The sequence below is a fragment of the Onychomys torridus genome, chromosome 20 (genome assembly GCF_903995425.1).
Source record: "Onychomys torridus chromosome 20, mOncTor1.1, whole genome shotgun sequence".
NCBI lineage: Eukaryota > Metazoa > Chordata > Mammalia > Rodentia > Cricetidae > Onychomys > Onychomys torridus.
Genome location: NC_050462.1, coordinates 44,020,218 through 44,045,287, shown reverse-complemented (window position 1 = coordinate 44,045,287; position 25,070 = coordinate 44,020,218). Strand labels below are relative to the sequence as shown.

Here is a 25,070-nt window from a genome sequence, read left to right as displayed (position 1 = left end):
ATATATTAATTTTATTTTGTACATTATTAAAGTCAACAATACATGTCTACACAATTATTTATATTTATACAATCATAGGAATTTTCATACCATAGAATACTTCTTACCAAGAAAATGTTCAAACTACTTACTTGTATCTGTACCTATATGGATATAAGAAAAACCAGAGTCTGTGGACCAAAACACGTGTATCAATCCAATTATATAATATCATATGTGGAAAAACTCAATTAATCCTAGGCCAACAGTCTTCTGAGGCAGGAGAAAGAGTAAAAGAAAATGCAAGGAGGGCACAACACGTTCTAGACTTATGAGAATGCTTGGGTATCTTCAAGTGCTAGTTCCAAGAGTGTGTAAATTTTCCCAAATAAATCAAAGTTTTAAATACATACAGGTTAATGTATTTGAATGCTACTTCAGTGAAGTTTGTGTAAATTAAACTTGCAATATTGGCAAACAGAATAAAACAAAAACAAAAAACAAACAAACAAAAAACTGAACCACAAAAACCTACAATTGCCCTTGACTCTTTAGCCTCAGGCAATGCCCATTAACTTGAAGGCTACTGTGAAAAGATTCCCACATCTGTCTGAAACATATTTTCAGGTCTCTGGATAACATAGCTAAGTAGCCTTTTTATGACTGTAACTAAGTACCCTAAATAATGTACTGAAACAGAAGTTCACTCTTTGGAAGTTTACAGTCCATGGTGGTTTGGCCCAGTTGTTTTGGGGACTGTGGTACATGTTGGGGCATAATTGTTTGCTTCATGGCTAGACATGGAAACAGAGAGACAAACAGGGCCTTGATTCTGGTACCACCTTCAGTAACATGCCTTGAATGACCTGCAGTTTCTATTATCTCCATTAGGGGCTACATCCAAAGTGTTCCACCATCCCTCAATGACATCACAGTCTATAGACAAAGAAAGCTATTAACACACATGTCTAAGATCCAAGATACAGCAAATAAATAACTCTTCAATTATATTAAGATAATTTATTTCATTTTTATTTAAAAAACCATAAAAATATTACTAGACAAACTCATGTCTCAAGGTTTTACTTCTGTGTGTCTGTAGAAATACTTATTTGGTAAGTGTTTTATAGACATCCCTACTTGGTGTGTCATAGACATACTTATTTGGTGAGTGTTTCATGGACATACTTATTTGGTAAGTGTTTTAGCACCTGTACCACACACATTGTGAAGGTTTAGGACCTAATGTATGGTCTGCTTTAGGTCATCACAATTTATAACTGAAAAATTACTGCAAATCCTTTAATATAATCAACACTAAGATATATGCAATGAACAAGAGAAATACTTAAGATAAACATTCTAAATTGCTATGGATCTTGTGATTCTGGGTCTGCACTGGCAAATGAACTAAGAAAAAAAAATAAACAGAAAGGGTTTATATAAAACAAATGATGACTAATACTCTTTATTATACTTCAGTCCAGTTCACAGTGTTAAAGAGCAGGGGCATAGACAAATGACTCTAAAAACACACTTCACAGGGTACAATAGACCTTGAACATATTACTTATCTTGCAGAATGACAAGATCATAATTACAAGACTATGATAAAAGTTAAATAGCATTAAGAAACTGGCACACAATATGTATCAAAACAGCTTAACAATTTCTGGTAGGTGGGAAGTAGAAAACCACTGGACAACAGAAGAGCAATCTGCCTTAATTTTAGACAAATAAACTGTGCAATTGCACTGAAAATCCAGCTTACTGAGAAATTCCCAGCTGAGAGAATTTTATGTGAATGTCTCCTATGACCTTGACTTATTATGTGAAAGCAAACAGTGACTAACCCCCACTCAAGGGCATCCTGAAGACATGACTCGTTTCACAAGGACTGAGCAGGCAAATCTATGGTGACATATTATGAAACACCTTGTTTTTACATTGTTCTCCAAAATCTGAACAAGAAGCCTATTTTTGTAAAATTTCCTATTTTTGGAAATGAATTGGTTGGGGATTTCAAATAATAATTTGCTACATTAATATTTTTCATTTTTTAAGGTTGTGCATAAATTTTGTACTTTGTAGCCTTGAAATGCTTAATAATGTCATAGAATTTTGGGAAGTGAAGCTACCTATTAAGGTTTTCATGTAAATCATGTGACCCTGAGAGGTTAGGTGGCTCTTCTTTGATTACATGCACAGAAAAAGGCACTAAGCCCTTGGTCCTCAACCTGTGGTTCGAAAGCCCTTTGAGGGTTGAACTGTTTCACAGGGTTGCCTAAGACCATCAGAAAACACAGATGTTTACATTATGATTGATAACAGTAGCAAAATTACAGTTATGAAGTAGCAATGAAAATAATTTTATGGTTGTGGGTCACCACAACATGAGGAATCGTATTAAAAGGTCTCAGCATTAGGAAGGCTGAGAACCACCAACTTAAGGGAAGGGAGATTTACTTTGTCTTGCACCATGAGAGGATACAATCCATCATGGTGGGGAGACATGACAGGACGGGTGTCTTTTGGAGGGTTATGGCATGTTGGCATCCAGAAAGCAGAGGGTCTGGGTGGGAAGCAGAAGCTGGGCTCTTCTCTCTGGCACATTTCTTCTTACAGGTGCCAAACCTTCCAAAAGAGTGCCACCAGCTAGTGCTGTGGGATGTCTTTCTGTATGTTATGAATATGTGCTGCTATGATTGGCTAATAAAGAAGCTGCTCTGGCCTATGGCGAGTTAGGTTATAGCCAGGCAGGACATCCAAGAGAGAGAGACAAGAATAAGAAAGGCAGAGGTGGGAGAGTCACTGCCAGCCACCGCCAGGAGAAGCGAGATCTGAAAGTACTGGTAAGCCACAGACCGGGTCACGTGGCAAAACGTAGATGAACAGAAATGGGTTAATTTAAGATGAAAGAGCTAGTTAGCAAGAAGCTTGCCTTAGGCCATACAATTTGTAAATACTATAAACCTCTGTGTGTTTACTTGGGTCTGAGCAGCTGTAGGAGTGCAGGTGGGAGAGATTGAACTGTGGTGGGGGAGGGGCGGGGGATAGGGACATTCTATATTCAAACTTCAACAGGCACTAACTTATTGGTTCTTTAGAGCCATATTTGGTCCCCATGGAGCATACCACACAACTCACTAAATACTAAATTACTCATTTCTGCAATCTCTATCTCTCTGTTTGCACCTATGGTAAAAACTTCAAATTCAAGTTTCCAATCTTGTATGCCTTCAGAATAACCAGCATATTTAGATGAAAACATCTATTAGATACTTGGACTCCATTCAGCTTAGTTTAAAAATAAAATATTTATAGTGTAAAATTAGGAAAATGCCAACTGATAAGGTATTTTTTATATTATTTATTTTTAAAAATTCTCTCTCTCTCTCTCTCTCTCTCTCTCTCTCGTGTGTGTGTGTGTGTGTGTGTGTGTGTGTGTGTGTGCGCGCGCGCGTGTGCAGGTACCTGCAGAGACCAAAAGAGACCAGAAGAGGTCATCAGATTCCCTGGAGTTACAGTGAGTCATCCAACCTGGGTGCTGGGATCGGAACTCTTTTCCTCTGAAAGAACAGTAAGTTGCTCTTAAGTGCTGACCCATCTCTCCTGGCCCAGAAAAGAAGTGTGATGCTGAATCTGTAGAAAGAACATTGAGGTGGGGCACTGAAAGTCATTTTTCTTCTACAACAGATCCTGTAACACTATGGGAACCTTATTGACCACATGGGATGGATGAGACATGCGTTCTTCAAAGCTTCATGAGAGGCTTCCACAGAAGACATTTTCCACGTGACCTTATAAGGATGCCCTCTAAACATGCAAAAAGGGGGGAAGAGATGCCTTTTACACTTTGTACATTCCATGTGGCCAGGCCACAGAAATCCCACTCAGGGCTGTGAGTCAGCTAAAACCCCAGTCACAGAATGCCCCCAGGTACATACTTGTTTTTACTCCAGTCTGGGGGTGGGGTATTGAGTAACTTGATCTTTTGTCCTTCGTTAAAAACCAATCTGTAATGTGACATATGCATCTACTTGTTCTCAGTGCATTGCTGTAGAGAGATTATTAAATAGATTTGGGGGTCATGAGAGTGTTGCTACAGCTCCTTGAAAGAACACATTGGAACAATGCTGTAAATTTAATCTTGCACTGGGTTTTTGCCAATGTAACTTAAAAGCTTATCAAACAATATCTTACAGTGTTTATATTAAGATGGGTTATGTTCTCATGATGAAACAGGCCTGAAATAACAGAGGATCATGTGCAGACACAAAGACCAAACTTGTCATAAAGTTTAAGGACTCTGGATTTTGCTGCTCATCTATTGGAAACCTGGCAGGGTGGCTGGGAAAGACAGGGGTGGATGGAGTAGCATGCTGGAACTGGACTCCCTTTACCCTGAGGTTAGAGGCCACTTAAACTAGTTTTCAATGGGATCAACCAGGAGAGGAGGACATTGAGGTTTATCTTTAAACATGAGCTTTATTGAGAACCAATCAGACGTCAGAAATGTAGCCGAGTAGACCATGGCTCCTTGGCTTATTACCAAGAGCTTTCTCCTCTTTACGGTACTCACACTTCCTTCGCTACTTTTTCCCACTAGCAGGTACAATTGATTATCTTTCCATCTGGCAGACTTTGTGAAGGGTGCTAGAAGATGTCCAAAAATGAATGAAATGATGTATTTCTTTTTTCAAGCAGCCTTGTCGAATATGATAAGAGATATGTTAAAAGCTCCCAAGGTATGCAGGTGTACCTTGAATTGGAAGGAAAATGGTCTAAACCATGGTTTGTGGGAGAGCTTAGAGAGGGACAGATTGCTAAAGAATCTAGGAGAGGCTACAGAGCTGATGACCTATTGGCTGTGCCTGGAAGGGGTAAACAGATACAAGCTACACATGGACAAAATGTGAGGGATGAGAAAAGAAATATAAGAAGTTAAGGGCTGGCTGAGGATGAGGATGGAGGCAAAGGACCTGGGCCCGAAGTGGGCAGCTGTGGGTGTAGACACTCTGGCTTCCTAAGTCTGGGCAGTGTATGGATTCACTGGTTTGTTTATTTGTGGGACGTGAGCTGCTAGAGTAGCTGATAGCTTTTTTTGTGTGTTTGTCTTCTTACCTGTTTTTCCCATTGTTGTTTCAGGTTATGAATAGAAATGTCTGGGTCATGCTCACGTCTGTGTTCTGAATTCTCTTCATATGAGTGCTCTCTTCTCACTGAATTATATTTTCCCCTTAAGCTCTGAATAATATTAAGTAACAAATCACAGGATTATATGCACTAATTAACTGAACTTGCTCTTAGTGCATTCTACTTTCAGATTCCTTTGTCATCCTAACAAATATTTACATACCATGCCTGGCTATAGCAACCAGGCGATTCAGCAAAGAATTCCCAAACATAACTCCAGGGAGGCAAGAAAATTAGATTCAGAGTTTGGGGGTTTTATTTGTTTGTTTGTGGTCCTGGGAATTAAGCACAGGGTATTGCACTAGGCACACTTGGTACTGTTAGGCCAACTCTGAGCCTTAAAGGAAAAAAGAAAAAAAAAAAAACCTTTATATTTGGGAGCAGTGGTTTTCAACCTGTGGGTGGTGACTCCTTTGGGGGGGTTGCATATCAGATATCCTTCATATCAGATATTTACATTACAATTTATAACAGTAGCAAAATTACAGTTACAGAGTAGCAATGGAACAATGTTATGGTGGGGGTGTGTGTGTCACACAACATGAGGAACCAATGGAACAATGTTATGGCCAGGGGTCACACAACACGAGGAAAGGCACTAAAGGGTGGCAGCATTAGGAAGGCTGAGAACCACCGTTTGGATGCATTAGCTCACTAAGTAGCCCAGGATGACCCAGAACTTCTTAAAGCTCCCGTCTTCCTGCCTCAGCCACACCACCAGGCCCAGCTGGATGTAGAGATTTAAATACTAGAAAAACAGCACCCACAGTGAAAGCACGCTGTGGTTCTAAAATGTGGAGTGTTGATGTCTGCCAGTTTGGCAATGGGTGAAGTAAGACAAGAGACTGAAAAAAAAAAAAGATATAAAACACATAAGAGGAAGAAAGGGGAGAACAGATTAAATTCAAGAACTGTATGCTTTCTTGTGCTTCCTTTTCTTTGAAAAGAAATAAAAGTGATGGATGAGAGCACACACACACACACACAAAATCTTAATAACGAATACCCAAGAATATGATCTCGTTATGTCTTTACCTTGTTTCTCTTAAATGTTTATCACTCTTTCTTGGCAATGAAATAAAGATATTTATAGTCTTTGTTAGATAGTCAAGTGTTATCTTCTACAAATATCCGTCTACGCTGAGTTGCCTGCCCCCCAGAAAACTGGTTGTATCTAGAATGTTCTGCGTAACTTTTAGTTTTGTAATTATAGCTTTCTTAAAACCATTTAACATTTATTATTATTATTATTATTATTATTATTATTATTATTATTATTATTATTTTGTGTGTGTTGTATGTGTGTGCATGTGTGCACATGTACCTGCTTGCCAGGGGTGTGGAGGTCAGAGGACAGCTTGAAAGAGTAAGCCCTCTCTGTCATGTAGATTCTGAGGGTTGAACTCAGGTCACCGGACTTGGTGGCACACATCTTCAGCCACTGAACTTTTTGTCTGACACGTTGGGGAAATGAACATCCACCGCTTGATCCCCTCAAATTCTCTTCTGATCACTTTCTACACTGTGTAGAAACTTAGATCTTTTGGAAACAACATTCCTCTTTTGTCATTGCAGAGACTCAAATTCTGCCCTTGCCTGCAGATTGACTAGCTGGGACAAAGCAGCATATCCTGAATGTCTCCAAGTGGTACCACCTTACTGTGTCTATCTCCACATGCGTGTAACGTGAGTAATTGTAGACTGTGTCTTATGGAGTAAGGCCAGTTAAATGGGCTGAAAACTTCGACCAAGTTCTTATATTCAAATACTTATTCTTCCACACAGTTTTTCTCCAAGCAGAGAGTCCACTTAAAGATATTAAAGAAATCCAGCCTTGGGAGTTGTCTAAACCCTTCCGTTTCAACCCTTCCTCTTTTTAACTTCCCCCAAGAAGGGCAAGTTTGGGGAAGAAACAAAACCAACATCTGTGGGGATTACCATCATTATCCTTAGCGTTATTCTTTGTAAAATTACTAAATCCTGTCTTGAAAACTTAAATGTTATCTACAAAAAAAAAGAGGAGGGGAGAGGAATTAGTTACGATTGGCAGCCCCGCCCGCCCCGTCCCCCCCCCCCGCCCCCCATGCCCAGCAACTCGTATACATTCAGTGTCTAACTGTGCTGTTTTCTGTTCCCCTTTTTGTTTTTTTCCTTGGAGGGATTTGGCTCTGACCACTATCTCTTTCTCCACCCTCAACCAGGCCAGCCCCCACACCGCGCAGAAATCCTTAACTGAATGAATGAACCAAGGAAGGAATGGATGGATGAGTCACGCGCCCTTTTCTGCCCCAGCTCATAAAGAGGTCTTGCTCTTTCCCCTGCATGCTGCAGGCTCCTCTGGGTATCCTTATCTAGAGATTGCATAACAGCCTAGGTCTCTGGAGCCACCTCACACCTGCCTCTCCTCGGGTTGGGCACCCAAGCGCCCCGGCTGGGAGCGAGCAGGTCGGGGGCTGCTTAGCCAACCCAGATCGCTCCGGGTCAGAGCGAAAATCCGAAGTGGAGTGCCGGGAGCCACAGAGCCCGAGCGGACAGGCGCCAACCGCCGCGCCCTCAGGAGCATGCTCAGTGCGCCTCCCTCCCCTGCGCCCCCGGCCCGCGCCCTCCTCCCGCGTCCTGCCCCCCCGCTCCCTCCCCACCCCGCTGCACCGCACCCAGGCGCCCCAACCCGCCTCTGCTCCCCGCAACCTGCCCGCCCCCCTCCCCCAGGCCTCGGCAGGCGAGGCCACGTCAGGGGACATAAATAAATAAATAATTCCATTCCGCGGGTGACAGCGAGGCGGGCGAGGCGGCTGCGGCTGGGCTGGGGCGGGGGGACCGGGAGAGCGGCGGGCGGTGAGCGCACCGGGTGCCAGAACCAGGTAAAGGCGGTGCTCCCAGGGAGGATGGCGGGGGAGGACGGGAGGAGGCGGGAGGAGGCGGGAGGAGGGCGAGCGCGGTTACCCAGCGAACCGCACGCGGGGTGCGGAGAACCCGCAGCCCCGGCTGCCAGCCCGCGCGCCGCCGTGTGCCGTGAGCCCTTATATAGACAAAAATCCCGAAGCCCAGCGGGCGCGGGCTCGGGCGGGAGCTGCGGAGTCCCGGAGGTCCCGGGATCCAGAGGTCGCAGGGTTCATGCTACCAGCTGCTGGTGCTGCTCTCCCTATGCCGTGCGGCCCTGCTTTGGGCACCGCAGGACATCGGGCGAGCCCCGCCAGGCGAGTGCCCCCTCCCTCTCTGCTCCCAGCATCTTCCCAGGATCTACAGCATCCCGGGTGGTGTCCTTGCAGTGGGTGTGGATGGGTGGGGACGTGGGCGGAGGGAATGGCTGCTCTTTCAGCAGAAGATGGGAGTCTGGGGAGAAGGGAAGGTGTTCGGTTTTGGTCCCCAGCAAGCCTAGTGAGAGGCCGCTGGCAGGTGAGGTTTGTGGTCTGGCCTGAAGGTTGTGCTGTCTTCCAAATGCCTGAGAAGGGCGTGTGTTACCCTGGCTGGCGTCCTCTGAGCTTCCTAGGCCACTTCACCACGTTGGAGGTGCCAGTCTTGGCCAGGTAGCACAGGTGGCTGTGAGCCTTAGAGGATGCTGCATCCCAGCTTGCCTCTCCATCCTTTTCTATTTCTGCTAGCTAAGAGGGCTGCAGATCGCTCTGGGAGAGGCGGTAGTGCTCTAGGTCTATCTCATTACTGGTTGGACTGCCCTGGTTACACTTGGGGAAATGGTGACACACACACACACACACACACACGCACGCACGCACACGCACACACACACACACTCACACCACACACACACACACACACACACCACACACACACACACACACACACGCACGCACGCACACACACACACACTCACACCACACACACACACACACACACACCACACACACACACACACACACACACACACACACGCACGCACGCACACGCACACCAATTTCTCTGCAAGTGTTTCTTTAACTCACTTTGGTGGAGAAGTAAGAGCAGGCCACCTTGAACGAGGGCTGTCTAGTAGCGATTCAAAAGCTAATAGTCCATGTCCTCCTCTCTCCTCAAACTAAAAGGAAATGCAGCGAAGGAATAAAAATAGCAGGGAATGACGAACATGACCCTAAAAAGCCCTGGCAAGAGGAAATTGTGGGCACCAATGCCTTTTTTGCTGGCACTCTGGGCTTCAAGGCTGAACCCAGTCAGCTCAGACAGGAAGCCTTTCCAGGCCTTCCTAGGTTCGATTGCATGTCCCCCATCACCCCAACCACAAAGGTGTGCATTTTAAGTAGGTGGCAGGAGAATCTGAGCTGGGTGTGGGCATCTGAAGGAAGATGACAGTTGAACGAGGTAAGTCCCACGAAGGGCAATGAGATTATCCTAACTCCATTTTCTCTTCCGAGGGCTGTGCCCTGAAGTCCATCTAGATGAGAGGGTACCTGAATGATCTCAGTGAAAGGGAAGGATATGATGTGTGTACTGCCACAGCTCAGAGATGTTCATATTAATACTTTGAAGTTACATACTGCTCTTTCCTCCTCAGTTTCTCTTGTTGTTTATTTGTTTGTTTGTTTTTAAAATAGTGACTAGCCGTCTGAAGTTTTACTGTAGGGGAGCAGTAGAAAATTGAACCCAGCGCTCTATCATTGGGCAATGTCCTTATCTATCTATCTATCTATCTATCTATCTATTTTTAATTTCACTTTTATTTTGAAGCAGACTCTTGCTAAATGAGCCAGTGTGGTCTTGGATTCTCTGTGTAGCCTAGGAAGACTTCACATGGTTCTCCTGGCCAGGAACAGGGTTCACAGGCAATCACTAGTCTTCTCTGAGGGGACCTGCAGGACGGTTTTTATACACAGATCAGTGCCTGCTCCTACAGTTCCAGGTTGCTCCCAGACATGCATGTTTCTTTGATAGAATCTGCCCTGAAATTTAGGCTTTCATATTTCCTACAGGTATGGAGGTAGAAGGACTTCAAACATGCTCCTTATCCAGCATTATAATTTGGGCTCATGAAAGGGGTGCCCCCTAGATGCTTCTGTTGATGCTGTTCTCATTCTCCAAAGACTTCAGAGATATTTGTGTGACAGAGGGAAACTAAATATAGAGTCACTAAGACCCAGTCTCTAAGATTGTTTCCATGGTGGCTGGGATTTTTTTTCAAAGAATTATTTTGTTATTGAGGCTAGCTACCACTGTATACATGTTTATCCTTCCAAGTCCATACAAAATCTCCCAAAGGGAAAGTAATAGTGAGAATCATGAATAATGAAAGTAAGAGTGTACTGGAGAATTGTGATCCACAAAGTCGAAATGCTGGAACTTGGTCAAGCAGCAATGGTCGCCGTGTGGCCCATGCCATCCACTATAGTATCCTTAGTGCCTTTAGAATGCTATCTCCAGGCATGCTGCTACTATTTTCTGTCAGCATCTATGAATCCTGTAGGGTAGATTTGTTCATAGTTATATTTACATAATTGTTTAGGCATAGTGACTGGGCTTACTCTATCAACATAGCCTGTTTTTGTTGTTCTAACAAAATATCTGATGCTGCATAACAAATTTGTAAAAAGAGGTTAATTTGCCTCATGATAGGGATGGCTGGAAAAACTCAAATATCATGGTACTGGCATCTTCTTAGTGTCCCCTGGAAAATGATAATATATTAGTATAGTAGGCTGAACAGGTACACACAAAAGCAGCCAAACATTTTGAGTAGTCTCAAGTTTTCACAAACTGCTCTCCTCCTGGTAACAAACCCAGACCCACTTGACCTGACTGATCTCATGAGAAGCATTATACCTATAGGAGTGATACCCACAGAGTCCAAACTGCTTTTTCAAGTCTTCAGCACCTCTCAGCACAACACCATTTAGTAAGTAGTTCAAGGCTCTACCTGTGTGTTGATGGGGACCAAGGAGATTCAAGCCATAGCAACTCCTCGGTGACAGAGCTGGGATAAACAGGCTGCCTGATCCTAAGATCTGAATAATACAGAGTCTGCCTTGTATGACATTAATCAAGGGGAAAAAAACGTTTCTTTGTTCTGCTCTGAAGTGCCTGGCACATGGTACTACTGAAAAACAGATTATAGAAAGAATGAAGTCAAGAGCAAAAGAAGCATATACAACAGAGAAGGAGGAGGAGGAGGAGGAGGAGGAGGAGGAGGAGGAGGAGGAGGAGGAGGAGGAGAAGAAGAAGAAGAAGAAGAAGGAGGAGGAGGAGGAGGAGGAGGAGAAGAAGAAGAAGAAGAAGAAGAAGAAGAAGAAGAAGAAGAAGAAGAAGAAGAAGAAGAAGAAGAAGAAGAAGAACAAAAACAACAACAACAACAACAACAACAACAACAACAAGAATGAAGAACGAGGAGGAGGAGGAGGAGCAGGAGGAGGAGGAGGAAAGCAGCAAAGAGCACACTGACCTCTTCTGTCTCTAGCTCTAAGTCAGGCAGGAAGTACCACAGGGATTCTGCCCTCCAAGGCAGGAGAGCTGAAATCCTTTGGAGGTACTCTTTGTGTTGGAGGCATCTAGTTTGCAAGACTTGTTTGTGTGAAGTAGAAACATTTCTCCTGGATGGAGAATTAGCAAAAGGAGCACAGCCCCTAATATCAGAGGGCAAGTGTAAGACTCAAAGTAGACAAGATAGAGTCAACATACACACAAGGATTCTTTAGGGACTGAATTTGAATGGCTGTTAAGACCAAGCAATTGGCTTTGTCCTAGGTCATGTGAGAGTTGAACTTCTGTGATATTTTTCTAACACCAAAGAGGATACCGAATGTGAGACGACATAAATGGTGCCCATCAAATAGAACGGACTGCCTTTGTCTCCCTTCCCACCCTGTCCTTTCACCTATTTCAGTGGTGAAGGCCCTCCTGTTTCCACGACTTGATGTCATCGTCAGGACTCTCTTGAGATTGACCTGGCAGTCTCTTCAGCCACACAGTCCCTTTTATCTTAAGTTCTGCTTATTCCAGAAAGCATTCTATCCATTTTTCTGGGCTTCTTGGTCTTGAGAACAGAGATCGTATCTGACTGATCTGGGAAACCATATGGATGGGACACAGCAGAGGTCAAGGCAGGTGCTCTGAAGACTAGCCTGTCTGTATTATGATTTTTTTTTCCCCTTTGGCTCTGTCTTTAGCCAGTTAGGACTAGTTGTCAAACCTCTTCAAGTCTTGGTTCCTTCTTTGTAAAAAAGAAGGTAAGAACAAATTTCATATTGATTAGAAAGATTAAATGGAATAGTATTTAGAATTAACCTATCCATAGAAATAATTTAAGGCATAGTAGCTGGATGATATTAATACTAGCCTGAGGGCTGAACAGGTAATTTCCAAATTCACTGGCTTATTTATCTTAACTGATTGGAAACCCCAACTAGATGACATATTGATGGTACATAATTAGACATTGAACACACTGATTTTTTTTTTAATACTCTTTGTGGCAGACTTTCTCAAAACTAGATCAGCCAGGTATGCATATCCATTATTCTAGCTTTGCGGAGGTAGAAGTAGAATGATCAGGAGGTGCAGGGCCAGTTTCATAACTATGTGGAGGCCATCCTGGGCTACATGAAACACTTTTATAATAATTAAAAGAAGAATATTTGGATCAGTGTGTCAAGAGAAGCACTGGGAAATGATTGTATAGTGGTACTTATTGAGTAACAACATTGAAAAGAATTTCAGAGAAAGATTTCTTTTTCTCACTTGGTCACTTAGGTGTTGGACTCAGAAAGCCAGTCTACTTGTTTGGAAGATTCAGTGCTTTACATCTACCATATGATGAGCAGCCTACCATAAACAAACTTGCAGAAGAGTCAATATTAATAGTCCCACCCATATTTGACATCCATCAAATACATGGGACTGTTATGTGCATGAACTGAAAAAACAAAAAAAAATATTTAAAAAGGAGCTGGGGAATGTATTTTAGAATGTAAACAGCCTAGCGTTTTTCCCTTAACACTATAAAAAATGGAAATAATTCATTACAAATTAAACACTGAACTTGGCAATAATAAAACTGGTCCAGGTAGGGTGGAGTAATTTATACTTAGGTTCGCCAGAGACATTTCCAATATGTTCATACATATCAGGGCTGATAAATGATGCACATATTTTGTAAATAATTTTCCTGACCAAATAATAAGACTCTTGCAAGCATTTTCATTAATATTCATGGAAATCCCAAAGGAGTTTCTGAAAATCCCCACAAAGTTCCTGAGTGGCAGTTATACTTGTTAAGGGAAATTCATTTTTTTCTTCAGTTTTCTTTTCTGTTAAAGGTATTATGCAGTTTATGGATACTTCCAATGGTAGTATTCATGTAGTTTAATTACAGAAATCAGTTATTCATATTTGGCAATACTTGTCATAAATACAACAGCTTTCAATCAAAAGTATTTTGAATGAACAGATACAAGCAAAATGTTCATTTAGATTTATATAAATCATTGGTATTCTAATGAAAGCTATTTCAAATGCTTGCTTATTTCCTCACTAATTATAATGCAAAACTATATTTATTCTCAATTAGATTCCGTTTAAAGCTGTTACCTGGCACAATGGTGTATTGGTTCAGACTCATACTCCTGAACTCTCTGAAGTGGGTAACTTAGACATAAAATGTGTTCATTTAACTCACAGTCTCAAAGGTTCACATATCTGCAAAGGGGCACATCCCAGAGAGGGACTGGGATTCTCTTACCAGGAGGCCCTCTCTTAAAGGTCCAAGCAGTTAGGCTGGGCTAGGGATGTAGTTCAGTGTAAAGATTACTTGGCATACATGAAACCCTAGATTCAGTTCTCAATGCTGCATTAGTGGTGTGTGTAGAAACAACCGGAACACTGGGCTGTGGTAGACATACGCACACCTGCTGGACAGCTCCCCATGCTGTACTACTGTCACCTCAAGTACCCTGAGGCTCTTAACCTGTCTCCCTCCTTCTTTTTCTTATATTTCTTGCCTACTGTTTCCACGTCTCCTTCATGGGTGTCAGATTAGATATTTGAAAGACCTCCTTGCTCAGCCTTTGTTCTCACAGGTTTTTTTTTTTTATTATTAATGAAATAATTATTCATCCAAAATACACAGGCTGTTAGATATTCTTCTTGCACCAGAGTCCCCCCAGTCCCTGACACCTGCAGATAAGTCATAATAATATCAGCAATTCCAACTACCTATATTCCCAAAGGATGTGATTGGAAGCAGCTTTCCCAGGCTCAACTTTTACCGTCATTAGAACCAAGCCAAGCTGAATGGTTTCTGTACCTTGTTCATCCACATTCTATCCCCTACATCATGTCTTGGGTCATGCTACCCTTCCATCTTGAAATGTTGTTACATTCTAGTATTTTTCTTCCGAGTACTAATTTCAGCTTCAACATGGAGCTTACATTCAACATTCAAATTTCCTCTGACCTGGGATAGGCCAGAGAAGCTTTTTAAATCACATTGCAGTTCTTAGTTGAGTGAACACCCATGTATCTGTGGTGACAGCTCACAAGTCTTATGCTTTCTCTGTCAGGTTAAGAATCCCATTTCTTTTTTTCTATCTGCTTCTACTGTGAGTTGGCAGGGTCCTTTTTCATGGATATTGCATTCCTGAAGCATTCAAGATTAAGGAAGTCCCTGAAACATACCTGTGACTTCAGGGGACATGGCACTTTTTTTTTTTTTTTAACAATTTAAACTGCTCTTCGTGACATATTTGATTATCAGTATAATCTAGTGGGGTGAAGTGGGAAGGTCAGGAAGCATGAGACCAAGGTGTTTATGGAGTCTGCTTCTGGAGGAACACTTATGACCACAGGATGAGTATTCTCTTGTGTGTGGCCTCAGGGTAATGAATTAACAAGTGAAGAAACCACTAGGAGGAATGAAGGAAACCACACTTTAAATTGTGAAATTTAAATTTAAGTGGAAATTAGGTAATTGTACTGGCTGGTTTTGTACCAAGTTGACATAAGCTGGAATCATCAGAGCAAAAGGAGCCTCCGTTGATGCAATGCCTCCATGAGATCCAACTGTAAGGCATTTTCTTCATTGGTGAGTGATGTGGGAGGGCCCAGTCCATTGTGGGTGGTGCCATATCTTGGCTGGTCCTGGGTTCTATAAGAAAGCAGGCTAAGCAAGCCATAGGGAGCAAGCCAGTAAGCAGCAGCCCTCCTTGGCCTCCGCATCACCTCTTGCTTCTAGGGTCCTGCACTGTTTGAGTTCCTGCCCTGACTTCCTTCAGTGATGAACAGCAATGTTGAAGTGCAAGCCAAATAAACCCTTTCCTCCCCAACTGGCTTTTTGGTCACAGTGTTTGGTCACAGCAATAGAAACCCTAACTAAGACAAGTTGGTACCAATGTCAGAAGGTATTGCTGTGACAGACCAGACCATGTTTGTGGAAGGATTGTGGAAGGATTTTGGAACTTTAGGTTACAAGAGCCACTGAGTGTTAAGATTAGCTCAGTGGGATATTCTTTAGGATCTTGGAAGATAAGAATATTGAGAGCAGTGCAGAAGATGGAGGCCTGGCTTGTGAAGTTTCAGAGGGAAGTTTAAAGACTCCATCAGGGCGGTTTGCTATTTTGAATAAAGATTCTGTCTCCCAGGTTAGTTGGGGCTAAAGAGTCAGCTGTGATTCACAAGAGATAGGCAAAAGGAGTGAAACCTTTATGTTCCTGGGACAACTGATGCTGGTTGGCTGGAGCTAAGCAGTTGTTGGTGATTGAGAAGAGCCCAACATGACTGAAGTGACATCTTCTGGGAAGTGTTTTCTGAGAGCACACAGAACCTGTGTTCCAGAGGCGGCCAAGGCTGTACCTTGTACAGGCAGCTGGACTTGGTCATGTGTAGGAGTCACCCAGGTGGTACTGGTTTTGAAGGCATGAAGGAGTCATGGGACCATTGGGTGTTAAGAGCTCTGTGGGATGTTCCCCAAGGCTTGGCACTGTGAGAGGCCGGAAGAGGACGTTAGGGAAGATGCAGTGTCAGCGGCAGTTGAAGGCCCAGGACTGAAGGGGTCATGCAAAGAAGTTGAGGCTTGGCACCACAAGGAAAGTCTATGAGAGACTACAGGTGAAAGTGAAGCCTCGCTGCAGTGGGAGACCCAGCATTTGGGAGATGCCAGTATCACAGGATGATGACCAAGAACAACATCAGTGGAGTGGAGCCAGCCAGAGGCTAAAAGACAAGCTGTGTGTGCTGCATAAGGGAGATCAGCCTAGACAGTAAGTGAGTCCCAGATAATTGGACATTAAGTCATTTGTGCTATTGGAATTTGCTTTTGCCTGGTTCAGATTGTGACTACCCTGACTTTTCCCTCGTGACATAAGAAATTTGTTTACTTTTATTTTTATTTGGTTTGTTTTTGATTGTATCCCCCACAATTGAGGGATTTGAATTTTAAGAGACTTTGGATTTAGGAAGAAATTGGTTATTTTAAAGGGACTGAAATTTTAATGTGTTTGAATTTTGAAGACTATGGAGCTTTTGGATTATTTATATTTTTAATGTGGGATCTTGAGGACAAATAAGAAAGTAAGGGTTGTGGCTTGATAATTATATGTTTGTGTGTCAAGTTGACAAGGGGTTCCTTGTACTGATTGATTTTGTGTGTCAATTTGGCACAGGCTGGAGTCATCAGATAGAAGCCTCAGTTGAGGAAATGTCTCCATGATATCTAGCTGTAGGGCCTTTTCTCACTTAGTGATCAACTGGGGAGGGTTCGGCCAATGGTGGGTGGTGCTATGCCTGGACTTGTGGTTCTGGGTTCTGTAAGAAAGCAGGCTGAGCAGCCAGGGCAAGCAAGCCAGTAAGCAGCACCCCTCCATGGCCTCTGCATCATCTCCTGCCATCAGGATTCTGCACTGTTTGAGTTCTTGTCCTGACTTCCTTCAGTGATGAACAGTGATGTGGAAGTGTAAGCCAAATAAACCCTTTTCTCCCCAGTTTTCATTTTGGTATGGTGTTTCATTGCAACCATAGAAAGCCCAATTAAGATAGTAACCAATAAAAATTTTGTCTTTTGTAGATTAATGAGGTTGCGATATAGGTGTGTAATAATTGGGCTTAGAGATAGGAGACCAAAGAAGTGATTAGGGAGAAATATGATGGATAATCTTTGAATAAAGGTAGCTTTTCTTTATTGAGAACTTCTGTATGTCAGATATAATTATTGTACTCTATCTGTGATCTTCAAAAACTTTAGGAAGTACTGTTTTTACACTTAGGTTATTTGTGAGATAATTACTGCACAAGCCAAAATATTTTGTCAAGGTTACACATCTTCTTGGTGGAGCTCTCTGGATTTTGTCTGTTAACCTCAAAAAATGTCTAACTTTGTATTTTCAAGTATTAGGTGCTGCTGTGTATTTTCAGTAATCTAGAAGAAAAAATCCTTGAGGAATGTTTAAAACAAGAGACTAGTGAAGTATAGTAAGTTTGGGTCTATTTCATATTTAGCAAGGATGGCAAACTTTCCTATTTGGAGGCAGTATTTGGGGGTCAGTGAGATGGCCCAGGGGTTAAGAACACTAGCTGTTCTTCAGAGGACCTGGGTTTGGTTCCCAGCACCCCTTTAGCAGCTCACAACTCTCTGTAACTCTAGATCCAGGGGACCTGATGCCTCTTACCTCTGTGGGCAATGCATTCATGTGGTGGTACACATGCATACACCCAGACACACACCCATATACACATACAATAAAATTAATAAATATCTAAGAAAAGTGAAGGTAGCTTTTCAAGGCGAGATTGAAAACTTAAGGAAATCCTAAAATCTTACTGATTACGAACACAAGAGAGGTGAGGACCATTATGGCCTGAGAGTAACTTCAGAACCCCATTCTTCTCAGTTTACTTTGAAGGCATGGCAGAAGCCAGTAGAGGGCCTGGACCCTTTTGTGGTGGGTGCCAGTGGATACCTGAACAAAGTAGACGGACTTCGAAGGAAGCTTTTGACACATCTAAAGGTAGAGGATGTGATCTTTTTTTTTTTTTCCAGACTGTTCTTCTAAATACTGTTTTAGATCCCCAGTGATGATTGTGAATGAAAGTCAATGCTTTCTTCTTCCTTTGTACTTCTGTGAATAATTTTTTTTTTAAAAGAGTAAACAGTTATGTCTCTGACCCAAGCCATTGGTAAATCTAGGATGCCATGTCTCTGTGGTCTGTCTCATTCTGTAGTTTCTGTTGTCAGCATTTTCCTGTTTTCTCTGTCTCCCTTATGTTTGATAGACACTTTGGAAATGAGCAGGTATATCTCCATTGAATTATTAACTTAGCAGTGACTGAGCTGTTTGACTAAAATCTACTTATCAGCTCACAGAGCCAAGCTTGCTCATTTTCAGAACAGTTAGAAAAGCCCATTTCTTGGTTTGTTTTTGTGAGAGTAAATAATATCTTTAACTAGTAAATGATTGATGTGATCATTTAATTTTCATTTGACTATATTTTTGGTGTGTTTTCAGCAAGAACCTTCTTATTCATGAAGAATTCTTTTCTTTACATAACCATCTATGAGTTTTAAGACAGCATTTCACAGCCTAAGCCAAATAGAAAGATTGTGATGGAGACAGCATACTGAATTCCCAATAATATGCATGTTTCCACTATGTAAAAATTTCTGGTTTTATAGGAGAATACCCAACTATTGATATAATACTGCAAAAACTTTTTTCCCATCTGAAGTTTTCATTTGGCTTTCAGAGTTAGTGCTCACATTTGGGATTCTCAAGGGGCATTTCGAGGGGAATTCTTTAGCCTCCACATGGATGTAATTGTTCACAGAAGCACATTTCAAAACCTTCACAAAGAGGAAGGTGATCATATTACAATGACTTAATAATTGCTCACATCAGAATGTAAAATATATACCTACAGGATTATTGGTACCATTTACATGGCTCCCATGTGTCTGCTTCCTTAAACACAGTATCTCTTCTCATCTCTATGTAAGACAGATCATATTAATTTACAGATAGGGAGCATAAACACAAGATAAGATACACATTAGAGTGTCTTGAGAGTCGCTGCCTCAGCAGATATTCCAGGGCTGGGAAGATGTGAATAGTATCTTGCTCTTCCTCCAACATCTTAAATCAGTGAAAACCAGTAAGTAACTAAGGCTTCTAGGTATTCTAAGTATTCTGCAAACAGGCTTGGGGAAAATATAATAAAATCTTTTCTAGCTCCATGTCTCTCATGATACTATAATTTTGGGAAATATTATGTTCACTAATTAAAGATAAAAATCAAAAGTAGAGCTAAGTGTTAAAATGAACAGCAGAGAACATATTGTCTTGAACAATAGATGACAACATACAGCTTTTTGAGGTTGAATCCAGCCTGTTGTCTGTTGTTTTTAAGCTGCTACACCAGTGTGTCTCCACATGTTCTAGACTTCTCTGTCCACAGGGAAGAGTTGGGTAGATGTAAATTAGCTTCCAAAGTATAAGATACATACTATTTTGTACTTTAAGTGTTTGCCCTAGAATTTCAGAAAGACATGCGTCTTATGATGATGATGTCAGGTATTAGTGAAGCTAAGAGAAGAGACTGTCCTTGGTTAAGTCAAGAGGAGGTGGTCCTTTCAGGTACCACAAAACTAAACACTGGGAACACTTGGGTAAGTGTGAAATTCTGCTGAACAGAAGGGTCATATTACTGCAATTGTTATAGCCACTGCCTGTGTTTTTAAATGTTCTTCAAGAACACAGTCCTTTAAGCTCAATATGTGAAATATTTGAATTAATTAGTAGAATTTTTAAGGTAAGAGTTTATTTTATTCAGTAGTCCATGACGTTAAAGTGTAGACTTGTGGACAATCATTTTTCTAATGAATTTATTCATTTGATAAGTTAATTTTCTGCTGATTACCAGAACTCTGTTATCTCAGTTTTCACTAACTAGAGGCATGATGGCTAGAACACTAGTATTTTTCTTCTTAATGTCTAATAAGATAAATTCTAGATGTTACATACACAAGTGTGTACTAGCCCTGTTTCAAGAACATCCCATATCTTATCTCATAAAAAAGTACAGTAGCCCAGTAAGGTGAATGTTCTCCTCACTATTTTACCAAAGAAAGCACTGAGCAGCTAATGGAAAGGATTAGCATAGATCTACAGGACTAGTAGGAACATCTCTTTATACAACATTACTAGGAAACAAATGAGAAATTTTTGTGGTTATGATACAGACTGGAATACACCTTTAGAAAAGGCAAAAGTGAATATTCTAACTTGTTTCTTCCTGAGACTCAATTCTTTTCCAGCTAAAGCATTGCACTATATTAAGACGTTAAGTCAGCTCTTAATATTGATGCTTCTGCAAGTTTTTATTGAAAAATACTGTCTTTAAGAAAGGAGAATTTGTTTTCTTTCTGTCTCTGTTATTCTTCACAGCTCCTTATCTCAGCTTTTTGCCTTTTGACATTGGACTGTTTGTGATTTCTTCTTTTTTTATTTTGTGTCGTGTAGTATCTCTTCCTAATTGTCATGTTGGTTCCACATAACTATTGTGTGTCACTGACGAGCTTGATATATTTTTTGTAAAGCAAGACCTGCTTTCAGAGGAAAAAAGAATCAATGGAATTTACTGCCAGTAGTCCCTGCATACCCACAGGGGATGCATTTCCAGACCCCAGTAGATGCCTTAACCTAGTAGTAGTATTGATCAGCATTTCCTCTACATACATCCTTCATATAATTTTTTTTTGCCTTGTCACTTCAAATAAGCTATTTATGGTGACTCTTCAGTGTGTTGAGACAGTCAGTACCACTCCTCTTGCCTGTTTGAGCGTTGTTAAGTACAATTCATATTCGTTGAACATAGGCACTAGAGTGTCAGCATGGCAGCAAGCAGCATACACTGTGTGGATACACTGGACAGTGAAAACTCCTGCCATGGTTGGCAAAGAACTCATCATGCCGCTTAGAATGCCATCTCATTTCAAATGTCTGAGCTGCTTATTTCCGGAATTTTGCATTTATCGCTTTTGGATTGTGGTTGATCACCGGAAACTGAAACTTGGGAAATAAACTGGATGAGGGTCTAGTGTAGGAGCTCCCCCGCCCCACTTCTTTTCTCCTGAACTTGAGTCAGATACCACAAAACTGTTAGCATCTCTCTAATAGATCTGACCAAATAATATGGAGCTAGAGAAAAATGAGTGACTGGAAGAAGCTGCAGGGAGCCTAAGAAAATATGAGTGTCGTCCCATGGGCCGCATTAGTGTCTCTAAGGAGAGTCATCTGGCCACTGGGCTATGGGGAGAACATTAATTACACACAATAATGACCTGCCACAGGAGGACATGCAGATATCATATCTGAAGCTCATATGGTGATTGATCACTTTCTTTTATCATTAGTTTTTAAGTAACACATACCATTAATGTAAGAAAAATAACCCAGTGGGGGAAATGTATGGATATTTATTGGTTTTAATTGCATTTTTATTAATAACATAGATTTATTAGTCTGTCTTATTAAGAACCTGAGTCTGTTATCTATATTTGTTTTCTAAGTTTCCATACAAAGGCAGAACACACTTCTAAAAATGTTTAATCTATTTAGAAATTTAATTATAACTGTTTGCTAAGATATACCATTTTTATGATGACATTTCTTATGTATATGTCTTTCAAGTTTCATTTTTTTTTAAAGAGTGACTGTTCTAGACAACATTGTTTTAGTCTCAGGATATTTTTAGTTATTCCTCATTTTATTAATCTTTTTTTCAGGCCTTATCTCTTAAGTAATAAATAGTACTTAATATCCTCTGTGGTATAGAGTCAGATCATGAATTTAATGATTTTTTTGTGTGTATGTGTGTCATTGAATATGTGTGTGTGGTGTGTGCACATAGGTGTGTGTACAGGTGCCAAGGCCAGAGGAGAGTTTCATGTGACCTGTTCTAGAATTCTTTCTTCTTCAAATGAGACAGGGACACTCATTGAGCCTGGAGCTGTCACTGTGCTGGCTGCCAGAAAGCCTTAGTGATTCCCATGTTTTGTCCCCAGGCAGCACTGGCACAGGTGTGCTCCTGAATCATAATGCCTAACGCTTCAGTACTCTCTTGGTGTCCGAAAGTTTTTCAAAAGGATTTACACACTTAGATGTCAGGGATTAGAATGTGAGAAGGAGAAGATAGTTAACGAATTCGATGCTGTTGTCTGCCAACGCTTGGGAAGTGGGGCTTTGAGATGCATTGCCACACACAACTCTGCAAGCCATCTGGCATCCTCAACAGTTCTGTTCATTGTTACCACAACCTCGTTCTGAAATGTGTTATAGAAACACCCGGGTGAGTTAGGGAAAAGGTTGAGAAGTCGGTACACGCACAGCCGCTCCCCTGTCTCCTGTGTTCTTCTGTCCTGTATAGAACTGGCTCCTCCTTGTTTGTGCATATACCAGGCTAGAGGAAAATCATGGGCACTGTGAAAGAGAAATCACCTGCAACATGGGCCTCTGGGTATTCCCCTGGGGGTTGACTTAATTATATTAATTGATGTGTGAAGACCAGTCTTGACTCTGGGCAGGACTAGTCCCGGACAGGGCATCCTGGACTGGATAAATGGAGAAAGCAGGGGAGCTGAGCAGTGGGACATGTTCATTGCTTTTTCTTGATTGTGGATCAGTGTGACCACCTGCTTCAAGCTCCTGCCACAGTGACTGCCTTCAACTGTGAGTTAGGAGAAATGCTTTCTCCTTTGAGTTGCTTTTTTTCAGGGTATTTCATCACAGCAACAAAGAAAAGAGACTAAGACATGCTTGCTTCATGCACTGCAATTAAAATATCACTTTCTTGACTTTCAAAGGGTAACCAGTCAAGGAAGTGTGAGAAATTATCAGGTACAATTACATACTACCCACTGAACAGTACTTTATAGGGGAGGGCTGAGAAGGAAAACAAGAAATCTGGCATTTTTTTAACAAAAAGTCTTAATTCTCATTCATTTGCCTATTTACAATCTTTCTGTTTTGTTTGTTTGTGTTTTTTTCTCAAATGTTCCATTGTCAATTGAATGCTTTTGAAGATTGGCCAAAATCACAGATTATGTATTTTTATTTTCATACAATCATTCTTTTCAAGTTGTTCACAAAAACCAAAGGACTGAAACCAATAATTCACACAAGAGGGAATTATGTAAAGCCGGTATCCCTGAATGGATAAGGCTTCTTCTACGAACATTGCAATAAAAGGTCAAGTTAGCAACATTTAGGATTATGACCAGTATTCATGGTCAGTCTCTTATGATGCTAAGTAGGATTAACACGTCAACAGGGAGACACACTGGAGCCTCCAGGAAGCACATGGTTCCAGACTGTATCCCAGGGCAAGAAATACTTCTAAAGAGTTTGGACTCCAAGGGAAAAAACATTTATATATATAAATGATTGAAAAACAAGTGGTTTACATATGCATCTCATGTTATTAAAATGGACTAGCATACTAGGAGATGATCCAAGTGTCTTGGCTTTAATTTTATTTTATTGTAGAATCCAACCTTATTGTGTGAAGCCACATTATTTGCCATTGTGGCTGTAGTAGCTTGGCCATATGCAGGAACATAGCAGCCAGCATGACAGTACTTTGCAGTAGGGCCTTCTTCGGCTGGTTAGGTTGTGAGGGTGCCTGCTTCGTCAATGGGATTAAGGCTTCCTGCAGCCCCTGGGCCTCTTGCCCTTCTGCCTTCTGCCAAGATAGAACACAGTGTTCCTCTTATTGGAGGGTAGAGCAGCGGAGCAGTATTCTAGAGGAAGAAATGTAGCCTCTGTGCAGACTCTGAACCTGCCAGCACTTTTATCTTGGCCTCGATTAACTGTGAGAGACAAGTTCCTGCTCTGTGGAGGTTACCCGTTCCTTTTTAATAGCCATCTTCCTTTCTACATCTCCAGACTGTGTCTTAAAAGCCTGCAGTACTGAAACTTAATGCACACACAGTGACATGATTTCAGTATAATTTTGTTTAAAATTTTCAGCATAATCTTGTCTTAAATATGGCAGTCACCACGAACAAAATCCTTTTCTTCTTTTCACACTGACTTTTACATTTTGTTATTTTAGAACATGTTAGAAGGGTTTTCTGTCAGGGTGGGAAGCAGGTTTGTTGAGAGACTCTCTTCCAGTGTGTCACGACTGGAGGAAATTCCGATGGAGAGTTCTCACAGACACCTCTGTGAAATCAACATTGTACAGTCACAGTAATTGCACCAATGCCAGCACCCTCCCAGGTACCAGGCATTCTTCTCTTGGTGACTATTGATACCCTAGGAGCATCATGGATGATGGTGCTGCCATTGCTCTAAAAATCCACTCTTGGACTTGCAAAGGCTAGGTCCCAACCAGTATAAAGAAGTTTGTGTAAATGGCAATATTTTCATAAACTACTCTGTACTCAAAAGAGTATTCATCCCTGCTAGTTCCCCAGTGCCAGAGAATCACCAAGGGGGCCTGCTGGAGCCTGCTGTTCCCTCATTGTGCACCCTGACCTGGTTCCTCCACTTGACTTGACTCAGTTAGTTTCTGGCATTAACTCTAGCTGAGGGTTGGTGACCGTTCTCTGAAATGCCCTTCAGTTTCACTGAAAGGGGAAGCTGCAGCCAATAGTCACTGGAACCTAAGTGTTCCCAGAAGCCAGACCTACAAAGAAAAGAATAAAGGACACCCAGCAGCATGGGGCTTAAAGCGACTGGTTTATGACTTTGCCACCTCAGGTCTCTGACCTTTAGGTGTAAATAGAGCAGATGTTTCTTTGTGCAGAGTTTCACCAGGCATATAGTAGAAAAATTAGGGACACTTGTTATTTACTGAGCATGGACGCACCTTGGTCATTTGTGGGCATCTTTCTTTTTGCTTTCAACACAAACATTTGGTCATTATTTTGAGCAAAACCAAATAGAATTAGACAACCAAAACTATAA

The 25,070-nt window shown here is 41.6% G+C and overlaps 1 protein-coding gene across 4 annotated transcripts in view; it reads left to right on the top strand.

Annotated features, from left to right (window-relative positions):
- The first annotated feature begins 7,813 nt into the window (after positions 1-7,813).
- The window catches only part of Slc16a7 (solute carrier family 16 member 7), a 155,935-nt gene continuing 138,678 nt past the window's right edge, over positions 7,814-25,070 (top strand). For 3 of the 4 annotated variants that reach the window (XM_036169603.1, XM_036169604.1, XM_036169601.1), the window contains exon 1: positions 7,814-8,036. The gene's annotated coding sequence lies outside the window, so the exon portion shown is untranslated. Of the gene's footprint in view, positions 8,037-22,807; positions 22,830-25,070 lie in introns of those variants that run through there. The other variant, XM_036169602.1, reaches the window with a different exon arrangement.